At 38.9% G+C, this 18,301-nt stretch overlaps 1 long non-coding RNA gene across 1 annotated transcript; it reads right to left on the bottom strand.

Moving 5' to 3' along the window:
- Positions 1-318: 318 nt before the first annotated feature.
- Positions 319-15,894, bottom strand: LOC130552125 (uncharacterized). The gene is made up of 3 exons (XR_008962683.1): positions 15,800-15,894; positions 1,873-2,085; positions 319-559 (listed from the first exon to the last, which is right to left on the bottom strand). It is a non-coding gene; the product is annotated as an uncharacterized LOC130552125 (long non-coding RNA).
- Between the last annotated feature and the right edge of the window lie 2,407 nt (positions 15,895-18,301).

Raw genomic sequence — 18,301 nt, 5'->3', positions numbered from 1 at the left:
TGAGTGTGTCTGGAGTCACGCTCACTAAGAGGACCGATGGATTGTAAAATTGGCTTTACTGTCGGCCCCAGTAGCTTGGGTCAGAATTGTGATACCCTGCTAAGTTGTTCTTACATGTTCTTCGGAACATGCATGGGTGTCCAATATGTTATTGAACTCTTGTATTTGGCTATAACTTAGTTCATTATACATACAATACAGAAATACTGAAACATACTAATAGAGTTTTAACAGAAGCATCGAGGATGCAAAAGAGATTTATTCATAATAGTGAGTTCAAATGTAGGTTAAAATGTAAAGCAAATTATTGTAGCTTTACTGAGATGCGATAACTCACAGAGGATCAAAATATTTACTGTCTCCTAATGGTTTTCGGAAGCAGATCTGTAAATATTCCACGTCCTATATCTGCCTGCTGTCTTTCTGTGAGTCAGGTGACGTTTCAGTGAGCAGAAGTGGGTCAAAACCTCTTTCTCAATGTCTCTGTGTGATGTGTGCATCTCTCTTCACCCGTGTTCCTGACAGGTGTTTGACAGCAGCTTGAGTCTGTTGGTTCATGCTGAGAGAGAGAGAGAGAGAGAGAGAGAGAGAGAGAGAGAGAGAGAGAGTAACTGTCTGTTAATGTCTATTAAAAGAGGAGATCTTATAACAGATTATACAGATCTTATAAACCTGTATAATATCAGGTATCTTGGTATCTAGGTTTTGATTTCATTCTTCTGCAATATGTTAACAAATCTGTGTGATCATACAGTGCAGATCATTACAGTAAAATAAATAAAATACAAAATTACAATGACCAAACATGAATTAGTTTTTAATACACACAGCCATATTTTTCAAAATAACTTTTATAAGTTGTTGTGACCCTGTGAGCCTCTAGACATTTGGCAATTTATTAACTCTATGAGTAATTCTGATGGTTAATTCATGAAAACGTTTTGGACAACATCACTGCAAAATGTTAGAGGTTAAAAACGTTTAAAAGACAAACAGATTGTCTGTCCAGATGTCTTTGATATTCTGCATAAAAATATTAGCAATAATGCACAGTCAGCATAGAAGACACTCTTATCCGCCGACTGAGAACTCCCTGCTCATAAAAACATCTAGAATATATCTTTTATATCTCTTATGTCTAGACTTTTTAGGTGCAACGTGTGTGTGATGTTTCAGAAAAGGCCTGTTATAGCAGCACATTGACGCCCCATTGTGTGGACACAAAACCACTGAGACCTTTCTCAAAATATCCTCTTTTGTGTTCCACTGTAGAAAGTGTCACCTACAGGGTTTGAATAACAAGATGGTGAATAAATGATAAAACATTTGTATTTTTGGATGAACTACACCTTTAATGTATCAAGACAGACATTAGATTAACAGGATTCTATCTGCCTCCATAAAATGCAATTTTTTGCCTTTTGCTTCACATTCAACATTGGAAATGTTGTGTGCTTCTTACATCTGCATCTTTTTGACCACACCCACAGCATCTTGAGAGGCTAGCGACCCCTGGTGTTCATGCTGAACTGCTGTAAAAACACAGTGATGCCAAAGTATATTGTGTGCACGGAAAGTTTTTGCAAAGTGTGTCATCGCTTCCTCTCTCTCTCTCTTACACCACCAAAAAGTCCCAGCTGCCTACCAGATGGCAAAATTTGCCCGGAAAATATTTACCCTTCCTTTCATTGTGCTGGAACATTTGCCAAATGACACATGCCTTAGAACCCTTCTAACAAGTGAAGCGAGCGAGAGAGAGAGAGAGAGAGAGAGAGAGAGAGAGAGAGTTCTTCCTAAGTTAGATTGGGATCCCAAGCTCTCAAACAAGGTCCCTCAAAGGTGTGTGTGTTTGTCTCTGGATAGGAGAATCACCTGCAAACTTTAAATGTCGTGCTGCTCTCACTGTTGTTTCTCCATCTTTGTTCGGCATTTCTGCGCTAGTCTCAGCCTCAGACGTCACGCCCACGGACCGTTGGCTTAACGTCTGATGCACAAGGAACACTTTTCTGGAAACACTTCAGCACGTTCGAAGCCGTCATCTGATTGGTTGAATTTCACAGGAGTTCCGGTTCTTTAACGGTCCGCCTGGAAACAACAGGAAGACGTCTGATCTAAGAAGTAAGCTGTCGTGTTTACAACAGTTGCTATGAGAATTCATCACGATCGACTAAACGCTTGATTCTTAAAAGTATGCGAGGTTCACGGCATAAACTTATAATCATGTTGTTGCTGTAAACGTTTGACACGTTCATGAATGTACACCGGTCTGTTACTGCGGGGACATTTCCACGCCTCTAAACATGACGCGGCACAAAACAAAACGTGATTGGTTGCTTTTCCTGTCAGTCATATAGCCTCTTGGGCGGGCCTTCGCCAAAGAAAGCACCGATAACTTCGGTCTGGTTATGCGAGACTATTTCTGCGCCGAGAGGAGGAATTTCAAACAAATGTCTGTCTTTAAACCAGATGTTATGTAGGTTCAGAAGAGGTAACGACTGAGTAGAAGCAGAAGCAGATGCTATAATGATTCTTGAGTCCTGACAGGTGACGTCAGCTTCTGCTTATTGTGTAAATCACTTATTTGTATACTTAAAGTGTAATGTAGGTTTGAGGTTAAAGATCTGGACTATAAACCATGTGGCTGCAGGTTTAAACCTTTTAGTGTGCAGTATGTCATTTTTGAGGATTCTATTGACAGAAATGCAATATTATATACATAGCCTAACTATGTCTTCACAGGTGTATGAAGACCTTCTATAATGAAGCATTATGAGTTATTTCTATCTACATGCACCGCGGGTCCCCTTACATGGAATTCGCCATGTTGTTTCTACAGTAGCCCTGAACGGACAAACTTCTCTACAGAGTGTGTTTCGTAAATACGTTATCTCCTTCGGCAAAGAAGCGAAAACACGACAACATCTTAGTTCTGTGTCAGCCACCGTAGTGCTTCGAAAGAGAGGGGGGAGTGAGCAGTTGGTTGCAATTCCCAATCTCACCACTAAATTTCATACACTGGACCTTTAAAAAGTGATGCAGTTTATAAAATAAATAAATATTTAGCTTTTGAACATTTCTATTTTTAAATAAATATCATTTTTTAAATAAATGTGTTTTTTATTGTGCACAAGTGCATGTTATTTAAATATATATACATATATATATATATATATATATATTTTATTGAATTATATTATCTTTATTTGAAAAGAATGTTTTCACAATCCACAGGGATAAAAAATGAAACCCTACAAAAACCGTCTCCCTCTAAACCAAGTAACGTTACAGACGTTAAAAACATCGCAAATGCCATTTGGTTAAAAAGGACCACTCTCATCCGAGGAATCAGCCCTTTCCGAAACCAAAACAACAACAAGAGCAACTCAGAGGACATCCTGAGCCGAACATCTGCCAGCTCATTTATCTGAACTTCATAAGCTCTCCTGTTCACCGCTTGTTGTTTCCTCCAGGGCCATGGGAGCGTTTTTCTTTTTTTGCCCCCTGCGAGGTAAATTTCCCCATAATTAATCTGTTTTAATTGTGGGTTTCTCATTGTTGCGTCGACGTTAATCCTCGAGTCTAATCCGCAGACACACGCATTGGTTTCCCAGCTCTGAAATTTGCGAGATTACAAACGATAATAAGTGGGAGCTTCATCTCTAATGAAGCCAGAAATGCTCTCCGCTGTTAGTTTCACCGAGAGCCATTAAAACAAAGGCAGCCGAGAGGAATCAAGTGGCCAGGACAAACTTTCGCCCCTTGAGAAGCGTGCTGCTGTATAATCACATTTCCATGCTGTTAATTGAAAAGCAGAGTGTTAATCTTCTCTTTCTGGAGGGCTCATAATTACCGTCGCTCAGCAGCGTCTGGAAGATTAAAGTCATCTAAAAATCTGCCTCACCTTCATGAAAGGGCACAAACACACCGTCACTTTCCATCACTGTTGCCGTAACCATATGTCTGGTACTTTTGACACATCAGATTGGAGTTTGAATGAGATTTTGACCAAATTTGGGCAAACTATCCTTCTTTTTTAATAAACGTGATGGTAATTCATGCATGCTAACATGGCAGTGAGAATGTTGTAAACAGTGTTCCCGCTGCCTGTCAGTCAAACACACAGAGCTGAAGGATCAATATATCGCCCTGACAGAAGTCCAGAGACTTTACTGACAGACATTATACAAGATTCCTAAAGCTGAACTAAACCAGAGCTATCTGATCCTGGAACTAAACTTTTTCAAAATAGGTCTAAATTTAAACCACATCACCCAGATGTGTTCAGCCTGAGGTGTGCGAAAACAACAACACACTCACAGATGTTTAAGTGCCACAGGTTTCTCCTGACATACACAGGCCTACATTCGCGTCATGTGTTATATTGTTGCTCTAATTAGAGAGAGAGAGAGAGAGAGAGAGGAAGTCTTCCACATCCAGACCATAGCACAAAACCAGCAATGTATATTAACAGTGTATGTACTGCATTTCACCTAAAATTAACATTTTGGTCCTGCACTTCCACAGACTATATTAAATATGGTATTTACCATATATTCATTTAATTAACATTAATATTTACATTTTACGCACGATAATTTGATATTTACATCCACTTTATTTATTGTTTGCTAGCAGGATGTGAAGACTCTAAGTATACTTCACGTTTATTTTATCAAGCATATTTAAGTAAAGTTAAAATTGGTACTTTGTGTTTTGTTGTAACATCAATGTACTTGTAGTATACTCGTTAGTGTACTATTTCAATACTGCTTTGGACAAAATGAACACAATTTTAAGTATACTTCAGGTGTTACAAGAGTAGTTTACAACTATGTTTTTATTTAGTGCAGCTTCCCTGCATTTGAACTTATACGGCTAGTTTACTGGTTCAATACTTGTAGCACATTTTAAGTTTATGAAAGCACACTCAAGTTTTTATGTTTTCTTTAAGTGAACTTACTAATAGTTTACTATTCATATTATTTTTGCACATTAAGTATACTACTACGTCAATGTTGCTATTTAGGTATTGATTTTAATACTTGAAATGTGAAGTGTACTTAACCACCCCAAAGCTGACTTATCTAAACTTGAAAAATATGTAAAACTATGTGAAATATATGTTACAGGCCACTTAATCCAAAGAGTAAACACAATTAAGTGTATTTAGAATACTACAACATACCTTTTTTTTTAGATTTTTGTTTAGTATAGACCAAAAATACTTCAAAGTCAAGTGTAATTTTAAGTATATTGTGCATAAAAAGTAGACAAAGTATACTTCCTTATCTATTTGTTTAAAAGAAGTATACTTACAGCACACTTGAAGGGCAAAAAATGTTGACATTCACTACTCTATAGTTTTAGGGCGATTGATGATAGATTTAGTTATTTTACAGGGTGGTTTATTTACATTTACATTTACATGTAATATTTAAATAGTCAATATTTAAAGCAGACTTCTGTTTAATTCTGTACAGCAGTACATAAATCGATGTTCACTTGGTTTAGTGTTGTCACGATACTGGAATTTCTAACTTCGATACAATACCTAAAAAAATATCGATATTCGATATCATTTTCGATACCACGGGGAAAAAACTTCCATAACAATAAGGCCCTAAATTTTTTACATTTTATTTAAAGTTAAATTGAACAAGATTAGACAATGAGGTATATTTTTACACTATTTATTAATTGTCAATCTAATGTTCATTTTACTAATACATTTATTATTTAAAATCAAAGTTGTATTTGTCAGTATTAATGGACCAGAGCTTACATAAATAGTTGTATTTTTTAACTAACATTTAAAAGAGATTAAAAAAAAACTTGAACAAATGTATTGCTCATTCATTGTTCGTTAATGTTAGTTAATAGCCTACATTTATATGATTACAATTTTTTTATTTGGCTTTTATTCACATTTAATCATTGATCAGCGCACATATAAACAGAAACGCAAACTTTAAACGCAAGAACTGTTGCAGAGACTCCGCACTGGACATCTTTCTAACATTAACAACGTTTAACCGGAGCGAATGAGACGAGTGGATGAAATCATTGAACAGCGCACACACATAGAGCGCTATGGTAAACACTGGAGTGCAAACGTGTATCACACGCGAGAACTGTTGCGGAGACTTTACCCGCACCAGCATTATTTCAAACATCAACTTAACCAGAGCGAACAAGACGAGTGGATGAAATCATTGATGAGCGCACATAAAGACAGAAACGCGTGCATTAAACATGAGAACTGTTGCGGAGACTCTGTAAAAACATAAACAACATGTAACCAGGGCGAATAAAACGAGTGGATGAAATTATTGATCCGCGCACATACATAGAGCGCTATGGTAAACATGGGAAGCGTAAACGAGCGTTCACCAAGCGCCAGATGTGTTACTGAGACTACTGAGGCCATCTTTTCTAACATTAACACTTTTTAACTGCCTCAAACGAGTCAAGTCTGTGAGAGGATGCGGGGCTCTGTTGACACAGCGTTCACATGCAGTGTGTGTCAACTCATTGTCGGAAAAAAGAGTGAGCGGGAACGCGCAGCTGGTATCGATACGTGGGACATGCGTATTGGAACCGTTTCAGATTTTTCAGCATCGATACGTATCGAAATATCGGTTGTATACACTCATTTAAATATCCGTCTATAGGGGCTGAGCTCCATTAAAAGAACAGATTGGGAACATGCATGTTTTGATGAAAATCACAGCCAAAACGCTGCCCAGCAAATTGGTAGAAATGTCTGGAGCATCTGGGATCATGAAGGGCTAGAAGCGTTAGGAGCTCGTGATTGCTGATTAGAGACGAGCGAGATCACAGTGTGTGTGCGTGTGTGTGTGTGTGTGTGCAGGCTGCAGTAATTAGCAGCTGTGTCACAGAGCTCAGGTGCTGCCGAAAGGTGCCAGAACCCCCCTCATCCCCCCAACCACACCGGTCAGTGGTCCAAATGTGGTTTCATCCTCAGCGACAGAGCTTTAGCACTACAGTCTCTATAAGTATAGGTCAGTAACTCACGCGCACGCACGCACACATACTTGTCACATAACACCCATCTGGATGTTTTAGCAGGCTTGAGTAGCCTAGATCCTTATCGATTAAGAGAAGATACGTTGTTTCTGATGTTCAGATTTGGTGTGAGTAATCGAAGGCCAATAATATTGCTGTAGGGCATTTAAGGAATCTCTCCGCCCTCGCGCTGGCTCAGGGTCCTGTTGGAGGTTACCGCAGTCATTGATTTAATGAAAAAAGAAGAGGAGCTGCTCTCCGGAGAATCGCTTGAAGCTTTCACGCAGCAGAGAAACGGACTTTGCGTGTTTTAATGTGAGAGTAAATCGATATCTGCATTTAGATTGCTCAAGTAGGAGCCCAGAAACAACAGCAGACATTTAGGTCAAAGTGAAAGAAGCTGCATCACTGTACGGTGGATTTCTAAAGTGATGGAGACCGTGTCTTGTTGTTCAGTGCTTCATTTGATGTTTAAATAATGTTAAATAATTAAAAGCTCATAGAACACAATGAATCTCACACTCTTAACCAAAAAACAACATATTTCAGTGTTTTAATTGATAACTTTTGTCATTTGTTAATATTCTTTATATTTATTTTGGTAAAAAAGTACATTATTCTATATCCAGGTTTACATTTCATTTTAGTTATTTTCAAAACACATACAATATTTAATATGGATATTGTCGTGATCGTGGCAGAAGAACCCAAATGCAGGCAGGCAGTGAAGGGGTTAACAGACAAGACTTTAATAAATAAAGAACAAACAAAATACCCACGAGGGGGTGACACGAAAACAAACTTGAAAATAAAAGACTTCCCACGAGGGGGACAAAACGAAAACAAGAAAAGTAAAAACTAAACTAAAGGACACGACCAAACGTCTTAAATCAAACACACGACAAGGGTAAAACACAACACTCACGGAACACGGGCACGGCTAGGAACAAGGAACACTCGACGAGGTAAACAGAACATACAAAACGTAACATAGTACATCCAAGCGACATGGTACAGGGATACATACGTAATACACGAGCACAGGACAATGAAACATGAGGGTATATAAAGGGAACACAAACGAGGGATAACGACAAGGGGCAGGTGTGGTTAATCAAACACTCAGGGAAAGATTACGAGGAAACGAGATGGCGGGAACAGAGACGAGACACTGGAGAGAACGCATATTATTGTCAAAAGGACAATAATATGTTTCTCTCCACACATAACCAAAGACTTTGCCATGGCTCTGCTACAGGACCAAGAAAAACATGACTAAAGAAGCAGAGCCATGACAGAAGCCCCCCCTTTAATGAGCACCTCCAGGTGCTCACCAAGGGGTAGACGGACAGGACAAGGACAGACTGAGACAAAGACAAGACCAGACAAAACATGGAAAACAGAATAAGTGGGAGACAAGACAAAATAACAAAGGGACTTGGGTGGGACAACAAGAACAACAAACATGGGAGGGGGGGTGGGGCAAAACAAGGGCTCATAGGGGGCAGTCCATGGGGGTGGGGAATAGTCCCAGTCCCCGGCTGCGCTCGAGGGCGCTGAGTCCTAGGGGACTTAGGATAAGTCCTGGGAGGGACAGTCTTTGACCCTGGGAGTCTCCCAGGGACCGGCTGGAAGGCCGGCTGGACAGGGCTTGACGCCGGCTGGAAGGCCGGCTGGACAGGGCTTGACGCCGGCTGGAAGGCCGGCTGGACAGGGCTTGACGCCGGCTGGAAGGCCGGCTGGACAGGGCTTGACGCCGGCTGGAAGGCGCGGACGTGAGCCGACGGAGGCCGCTGAGTTGACGCCGGCTGGAAGGCCGGCTGGACAGGGCTTGACGCCGGCTGGAGGCCGGCGGACTGGACATGAGGCGCGTACGTGGACGCCGGCTGGAGCGCTGACACCGGACTGGACGCCGGCTGGATCACCGGACTGGAGCCGGCTGGATCACCGGACTGGACGCCGGCCTGGATCCGGACTGGGACGCCGGCTGTGGAGTGAGCCGGCCTGATTCGGCGCACGGACTGGACGCGTGCACCGGCGTGGACGCTCCTCCGCTGCGCCTCTCCCTCCTTCTCCGCACCACCGGATCCATAGCCGACCTTGGCGAATCCGTGGGGACCGGAGGGAGTTCCGCAGGGAGGAATCAGCCGACGTCATCCCTGGATCCCCTCCCTCCCGCTCGCTACCGGCGCCAAGAGTGAACGGGGACCGTGGAGCTCAAGCCGGAGGGTACGAGTCCCCCCGGGCAGCGGCAGTAGGTCGAGGCCCTCCGGCGTGATCGCCGCGAGGTGGAAGTCCCACGTGGAACCCCACCCCCGGGATCGTCCCGGTTGGCCACGAACCTGACCATTGCCAGAACCCTAGGGGACCCAGCAGCCTCTTCTCAGACGGGGTGAGGCGCTGAGTGAGGCAGCAGTTGAATATGTCTTCAACTCTGCCTCGTTGAACTCAGCCTTCTCAGCCACCGCCGAGAATGCCCCGGCGAACTCCCGATTCCCGTAGTTCCCCTGGCGGAAACCTAAAAGCTGTTAATTTTATTCTTTATTTACTTTAATAAATAAAGAACAAACAAAATACCCACGAGGGGGTGACACGAAAACAAACTTGAAAATAAAAGACTTCCCACGAGGGGGACAAAACGAAAACAAGAAAAGTAAAAACTAAACTAAAGGACACGACCAAACGTCTTAAATCAAACACACGACAAGGGTAAAACACAACACTCACGGAACACGGGCACGGCTAGGAACAAGGAACACTCGACGAGGTAAACAGAACATACAAAATGTAACATAGTACATCCAAGCGACATGGTACAGGGATACATACGTAATACACGAGCACAGGACAATGAAACATGAGGGTATATAAAGGGAACACAAACGAGGGATAACGACAAGGGGCAGGTGTGGTTAATCAAACACTCAGGGAAAGATTACGAGGAAACGAGATGGCGGGAACAGAGACGAGACACTGGAGAGAACGCATATTATTGTCAAAAGGACAATAATATGTTTCTCTCCACACATAACCAAAGACTTTGCCATGGCTCTGCTACAGGACCAAGAAAAACATGACTAAAGAAGCAGAGCCATGACAGATATTTTATCTCATAATACATTTAAATTGATACAAACTATTGTTAGCTGTTATTATTAATGTATCCTAATAAATCCTTTTTGGACCATTTATAATCCAATATAGATGGTCGAATGGTTTGCAGGATGGCTTTGATCTTTATTCTTATATGTAAAATGAAAGCCCATTTATTTAATATGATAAAACATTTAATTATTTAATTAATGATATTATCATTATTTAAGATTAATGCTCAATTATTTAATATGATTTAATACTTAATTATTTAATATTATTATTGTTATCTTTAATATGAATGACTATTTCTTTAATAGTTAAATATTTAATGTGATTTAATATTTCATGTTATAATGATATGAATGCATTCTTTAATATTAATGCCCATTTCATATTTGTGTTTATTTTTTTAATTTGATGAAAAAAATGAAAACCATCAAGGATATATGATTTTAATGGAAGCTATAAGTACAGTATAACAGTTTCTGTGGCATGTGATGGGATGTTATTAGGTGGATGGAAACCAGCAGAAAACCATTAAATCCTACTAGAATACTTTTTGTTTTAAGGGTAAACATCTAATGATACTAGTCGTCTTTAGTAAAGTATTGTTTTTTTTAGCTGGGGAAGCATCTTTAATATATTTCTTAAAGAATTTTGCAGAAACCAAATGTCTAATACTATTTTTAATGAATCAGCATCTGATTGATGGAAATCTGGTCGCTGTGCTCTTTCTGCACTGCGGTCAGTGTTGTTTATTGATACAGACACGTGATGACACATTTTATTTAGAGTCCGTTGACTACCACTTTATAGCAAGGCACCCTTCGATAGATTTATTCACCGGGTTCACGGAAATTTGATTGCATCGTGACCACTGCGTGTAAAAGAGTTCTCAGGACAGACACCTGGTGTGTGTGTGTGTGTGTGTGCGCGGTAAGATGATTCCGGTCACGGCTGATGCTGTAGTCATGCATGATCTGCTTGTAAATCACTTGGACATTGAAAGATTAAACATGTTTGTGTGTGTGTGTGTGTGTGTGGCAATAAATGTCAAAGTGTGACTCAGCCTCATTGCTGTTTTAGTCTAATGGTAAAGGACGCGAGAGCTGATAGAAAGGTTGCAGGTTTATTTGCGCTTGTTCATGACCCTGACGTGTTTCAGGTGTCTGGGAGAGAATTGTTTAAGCACAGATTGCTCCTGCGCACGGCAGTAAATCTCAGGGAAACAGTCGGTGAATAACATGGAAGGTGCTGGAAAGGTCGAATGTTCAATTCCAGAATATAGTGACCTGGAAACTGAATTTAGACACAAAATTGAGAGTTTTATTTCATTCATTGCTTAAATAAAGACTTTCCAATCTTTCTTTGCATCAGTTTCATTTCAGCAAAGACCCCACTGAGTGCTGTGGGTGTTGGTTACTTAAACTGCGAACAGCACAGATTGTACATGTTCGAGTGCACGTGGCCAATTATGGATGTGACATTTTCAGTCAAAACTTCAAATATTCTCAGAGAATGTATTTATTACCATTATATTGAGCCATCTGTTCATATGTTACTGAACCCCTGATGACATCAGAAAAATATCACTCCATGCACAAGTGTTTTTAAACGAAGGAAAACTGAACGGGCTACGGATGTGACAAAAAACGGATGCACGTTTTTAAGAGACAACATACTTTGTTGAATTTCTGGGAATTAAAATGTGCAGCAATATACCCAATAATACCCAACAAATGCAATAGTTGCTATTTTTAATTTTCATTGTCAGTTTATGAGGAATATGGACTGTTATGGATGTGATGACTCACTTCTATGTTTTAAAAACACACAAAAAATAAAACTCACAAAAACACATTAACTTCTACAGAAAAAAACCTGTGAATTAAAACTAGTCCCATCGACTTTCATTGTTGTCACACCAGGGTAATAATATCATCTATCCCAATGTTGAAATGATTGCATTTAAAATAAACTTGATTCTGCCAGTTTACGAGCCTCTCTTCCTAGACAGCACCACCTTAAATATCTGACATGTTTATGAGGATCATATTTATGAGGACAACGTTCAAATGCCCTCAAACGTGCAGTGAAACCCACATCCACACACACCAGGAGATCTTCTTTTAAGACAGATGTCGTCTCTGCGTGTACAGTTCACACACACACACACACACACGGTTGTGATAAATGAGGAACAGAGCCATCACGCTGACAGGCTTTGCACCCACTATTTAATTGGAAAACATGGCTCATCATTTAAATGAGACATTCGTACGGTTTCGTTCAAACGACAATAAATCACCCATTTCAGCTCCATCCATTTTTGAAACGTGTCACGTTTGCACAGGTCTCTACGGTATCTTCCCCTCCGGCGATTTGAAGATCCCATCACACAAAAACCATTAACCTCGCACACGCGGAGCTTCGAGTATGACAAATATGATGCGAGATGCGGTGGGGAGTAAAGACGAGAGTAAAATGCAGATGCAAATAAGAAATGAAAGGTTCAGGTGTTAAGAGGTGATCAGGTACAGGCGAGGGGTTCAAGTGTTAGAACTCAAGCCATATGGTTTATTATACATTTGTTATGTTTGCTAATGTTTAAAACGAGCAAAATAATACGATTTATTTTCATCAAACTCACATTATTTCCTAATTAACTCCGTTATAGTATTTGGATCAGAAAAAAGGCCTTAAGCCAAAACAAAAGAATCAGCCGTATGATTCATAAATACCATTAAAAGACGGGAACTTTAAAACTGACAGACACACACATACTGTATAAATATATATACAAGCGCACACATAGATATACTATACATTATCTTTATTCTTTACTTTATTCAGTGTTTTATATTCCGACCGTTCGTTCTTCTTTTTTCATGTGAGCGTGCATTTGTTTATTAAGACTAATGGTTCATGTAAGCACAAGACTGTTTATACGGTGACTTATAAAGATCCAATAAAAAGAAATTGTTATTTTTTGAAGGACCCTTATAAAAACAGATCAATCACTGTGTACCCCGAGGAGGTGTATACGATAAAAAGACCATATAAAATCATATATATATGGAATACACAGGTATGAGACAGAAATGATGAAAGATGAGAAAACATCTTGAATAAAATAAATGCCAGTATGCATTAGTGTGACAGCAATACAATAGGTTTTTTTATAGCGTGCATATTGAATTCAATTTATCACATTCACACGTGGGCATGGGACGGTTCTTTCTAGTGTTGTATAGAATTGAAATGGAAAACAAAGTCAGTGACAAAGAAAGAAGAATGTATTACCCGTGAATATCCGTATTCCAAAGATTGTACTGAAAAGATCTGAACTCTATTATACAGTCAGATATTACTATTCATTTAACACGAGACACGTGTTCCTGTTTCTTTCTTCCTCCAAAGATTGAGGTATTGAGGACTTTAGCTTTACCTTCCACTAGGAACGCATTGCACTTTTTACACCGACTGTTGCTATGACTACCGCTTCCCTTACAGAAAAGACACATGAATTTCACATGTTTTTTTACATGTTTTTCGCATGTGATCACATGTATAAAACATGTGTTTAACATGTGCAAAAAACACGTGTGATCACATGTTTAATGTGTGTTTTTGGAACATTTTGGCGTGAATTCCATGTGAATTCCCACGTGAAACCCATGGGATAACATGTAAAAACCCATGGGATGACATGTGCAACATGTGGTGACGTGAAGAACATGTGATCACATGTGGAGACATGTCGCATATGTTATCCCATGGGTTTTTACATGTTATCCCATGGGTTTCACGTGGGAATTCACATGGAATTCACACCAAAATGTTCCAAAAACACACATTTCACATGTGATCACATGTGTTTTTTGCACATGTGAATTTCGTGTGTCTTTTCCCCCTGCTTTTGATATGTGTACCTTCAAACGAATTGAAACCCACCGGACCACATCAGAAATAGTTTCCTCTCTCACCTGAACACATTTTTAGACTAAATGTGCCCCGACCCCCATACATCAGTGTAATTTCAATTGTAAGGCTCAAGACTACTGCCCCCCACAGGCCGAACATTAATACTACCACTGCAGATCAAAAACGGCCCCACTGAGAGCATGTGAGGACAGAATGGAGATCAGAACTCTTAAAAAAGATCTAGAACAACATGAGCTTGAAATAAAGCCGTAGGATTTTTCAAACTCGGCTCCTGCAGTGAGACACAATTAATGACCGAATGGTTCTCCTTAATTAAGATTATATTATAGGCAGGTGGGTTTGTAGTCAACCAATTAAAGATCAAAAGTAGGTTGAAATGTCACAAGAGGCATTCAACCCACATTACAAATACTGTAGTTTATTATTAACTATAAGAAAACTGTGGTAAAGTTTCTAGATACTATAGTATTTTTGAATATTTTCTACCATAGTAAATATCAAGTATACTACAGTCGCTATACTAAAATATTCACAACAGTTTATCAATTCACTATAGTTAATACTACATAATACTATACTATAATACTGCACACTGCAGTATACTATACAATTTACTATGTTTCCCTGATAGCAAACATAAATGTAGACGTCTATATGATATATACATATTTTTTTATTGTTTGCTCATCTGCAATATGTCTCCGAGTTGTCTTCCTGTCAGATATCATATAGACATCAAAAATATGTCTGTAAGATGCTTATGATTTAGAATGTATGTAAAACTGATCTTTCTAAGACGTCTATCAGATGTTTTTTCACAGCAGATGTTTTCCAGATCTCCAGCAGACATCTTACAGACGTACCTGTGCTTTCTGGGTTTACAATATCGGACACGCCGATATTGTTATCATACACATATTGTTCATATGCCGATATTGTTATCATACACATATTGTTCAATCATACGATATTGTTATAATACACGTGCGGTATTATTATTTTACCATATAATAATTGTATTAAATAAACAATTTGTTAAATGGGGCCTGTAGTTTGGTCGCATTTAAACAAACTATATGGTACATTGACATCTAGTGGTTGAGCTTGGTATCGCAGTCTAAAGTCAAAATATTGGAGAGGCAAGTTTAGCCATGTAACGGTTATTTTCAGTTTATTTTGATTGTTGGCAGAAATAAACTTCAGGCACTTTATTGTTTGTGAATGTGTACCGCAAGTTCAGTTGGGGTCACAAAAGTGCGCATGCGCAGTAACGTTTGTTTATGTTGTTAATATGAAACCGTCTATAATAAATACTAAAGTACAATTCTTTATGTGGGACGAATCAATGCCAGGACGATAGACCCAGGCGTCCTTATGTAAAAATATACGGCAAGTTGGTGAGGACATGCAAACGTCTGCTAAATAAGCAAAAAAAATGTCACACATCCTACAGAATCAACAAACCCCATGACATTTCATTTTGCTTGCGTCTGCACGTGTAAAAACAGAGCTTCGTCTGGATGAGCAAATACTCATTTAATCTAATGAACAGCTGAAGAATAGCCTGACACATACCCGAGAGAGAGGAACAACATGAGCGAGCACGAGTATTACTCATAGAGAGACTGGCACAAAGAGATTAAACCACTTTAAATGAACAGAATAATCTAAATGTGAATCAGGCAAATAGATTAAAGTTGAGCGGTTATTGATGTCTGCGCTTCAGACTCACCTTGGAGTGATTTAACACAGAAGGTACTAAACATAATCCCATGCAATATCGCTACCAATGTCACTAAATAACACACAGAAAACTTGTCCTTCGTCTGGAGACGGATTTAATGAACGCAATGAATAAATCAATGGAGTCTCGCATAGAAACACTGTCATAGCAACATTTGTCTAATGCTACCAAAACATCCCTTTGGTCAGGTTTTAAAGTAGTTTAGGAGGATTCAGTGAAACCTTTCTTCCGTGGAACACAAAATAAAATAATTTGAGAAATGTCTCAGTGGTTTGTGTCAATGGAAGTCAATGGGGATCAGTGTTGTTTGGTTCCCAACGTTCTTCAAAATATCTTCTTTTGTGTTTTGAAGAAGAAAGAAAGACATACATGTTTAGAATAACATGGAGGTGAATAAAAGATGAACGAATTTTCACTTTTGGGTGAACTATCCCTTTAAGTAATTTTCTACACGTAATCTGTGTTTAATCTTTATGATAGTGAGTTATTTGTAAAATCCATATTTGCAAAATTTCTGACCTCAAACTGGCTGATTTGATTGAAATACACTGTAAAAAAATCCTGTATAAAAACGAAAATGTTCCGGGACCAGAAATATACCGTAAAAATAACATGTAAAAATACATGTTTTCCCGGTTTTTCTTGTATATTTGCAGTCTTTTTCTGTAATTTGACGGTATTTCAAAAATCTGTAAAAAAAAACTGTAAAATTGCAGTTTTTTAAACGGTATTTCTTAAGTTGACACAAGCATTGTGTTGTTTGTACACTTGAGGATGCATACATTAGTTTCTGACCGTGAGAAAAACAGGAACTCGGTTTGAATGCTAATTTAGTCTTTAAAAAACAAGTGACCCAGTTTGGGAAGCAGCGATTTAAGGCAAAACTGAGTGTTGTAGATAACAGAAATGAATGAAGCGCCTCATGTGAAAGTGACTCCGAAGCATCTCACAAATTAAAACGTGAGGGTAACATATGCAAATCTTCTCTACAAAATACTGGATATTCTGATTACATGTCGAACTAAAACCCTGACGAAGACTCCGGTTGAGGTGAAACCGTATTAAGTGCATGTATAATCTCTGTATCCGTGACAATTCTGCCACCAAATCCTGAATAATGAAGCTGTACAGGAGCATTCATGATCCGAATGCAGTGCCTGCCGAGCGCTCACGGTTTAGGGCACATTAATCTGTAGTCTAAAGTTACACAAACTGATGAAGCATGCAGAAACGTAACATCGGTGCACTTAAAGTGAAGCTAATGTATTGCGACAGAGGCCTGGCCAAAAAAAGGCTGCAGTGAGTCAACAAAAGAGCGCATTAATGCGGAGGCCCTACCGCGGGCCAGAGCCGTGATCCTCTGGGATTATGAGCAGCATGACATCTGATATACAGTATATACTCGGATAGATATTCTGCTTTATCTGAGGCTGGCAGCCGCGTGGAAACGGGAGTTTGTGGTGAGATTTGGACTCTGATGTGAGAAGAGATGCCTTGGTGTATTCACAGGTCTATTAAAGGACTGCAGTAGTCCTGTTTAAAATATGTAACAAACACATATGTTTGTGTTGGTATTTATAGAAGTATTTCTATACAAACAGTACAACTGGCTTTGTAGAATATTCTGAGGTCCGGACACTTTTTAATTGAACTTGATAATTGAACTATAATTGTTACACTTTCTTTACAAAATGGGGATGTTTTAAAGTGAAATAAGCCAACTATTGTATCACAGAATTTACTTACTGATGCTTGGCACACAGAATATGATGTCACTTCCTGGATGATGATGTCAAGGTCCTGGATGGAAAATTAAACTGATTAAATATTTAAAAGATTACTATTTAAAATTAAATTATTTAGGCAAAAAAAGTTTACATTATTTAAAAGAAATATTAGAAATATTTGTTACTGAATTAGTCATTTTTTTACATAAAGTAATAATTAACATAATATAATATATAATATAATAATATATAAAATAATATATAATATAATATAATATTTAACAATTAAGACATATGGCAAAATTTAACTGCACATAATATATTATAATGCTTATCATTTTTTTTATATAATAAATTATACTTTTAATACTTTCCGACACCCTAAACAAAGAGAAAACTCCAAATATGAAAATCAAAACCTCAAAAGTCTCTTCTCATTATCCCATGTTTTTTTAAACATGAATGAATATTGCTCATTTCCTCACAAAATTATGGGATGTATCATGGATTTCGTGGTGCTGTATGTACTCAGAGTATTGGCAGCAGTTCTGTTTTGATATGATGTTTGAAGACCCAGTGTAAACTCCATCGGTCTGACCGTGAGCCACCGGCCTGATGCCCACAGTGCAGACCAAATGTGACACGGCCAGCAAACACCGCCAAACAATAAACAGCATGAAACTAATGTGATTCCAAACGCCACGTTTGTCCCTTACAGCTCAACTGATCCATGAAAATGCTTTTTGTCAAGGCGCAAAGAAGA

The sequence above is a fragment of the Triplophysa rosa genome, linkage group LG3, assembly GCF_024868665.1.
Source record: "Triplophysa rosa linkage group LG3, Trosa_1v2, whole genome shotgun sequence".
NCBI lineage: Eukaryota > Metazoa > Chordata > Actinopteri > Cypriniformes > Nemacheilidae > Triplophysa > Triplophysa rosa.
This window is presented reverse-complemented; position numbering and strand designations above follow the sequence as displayed.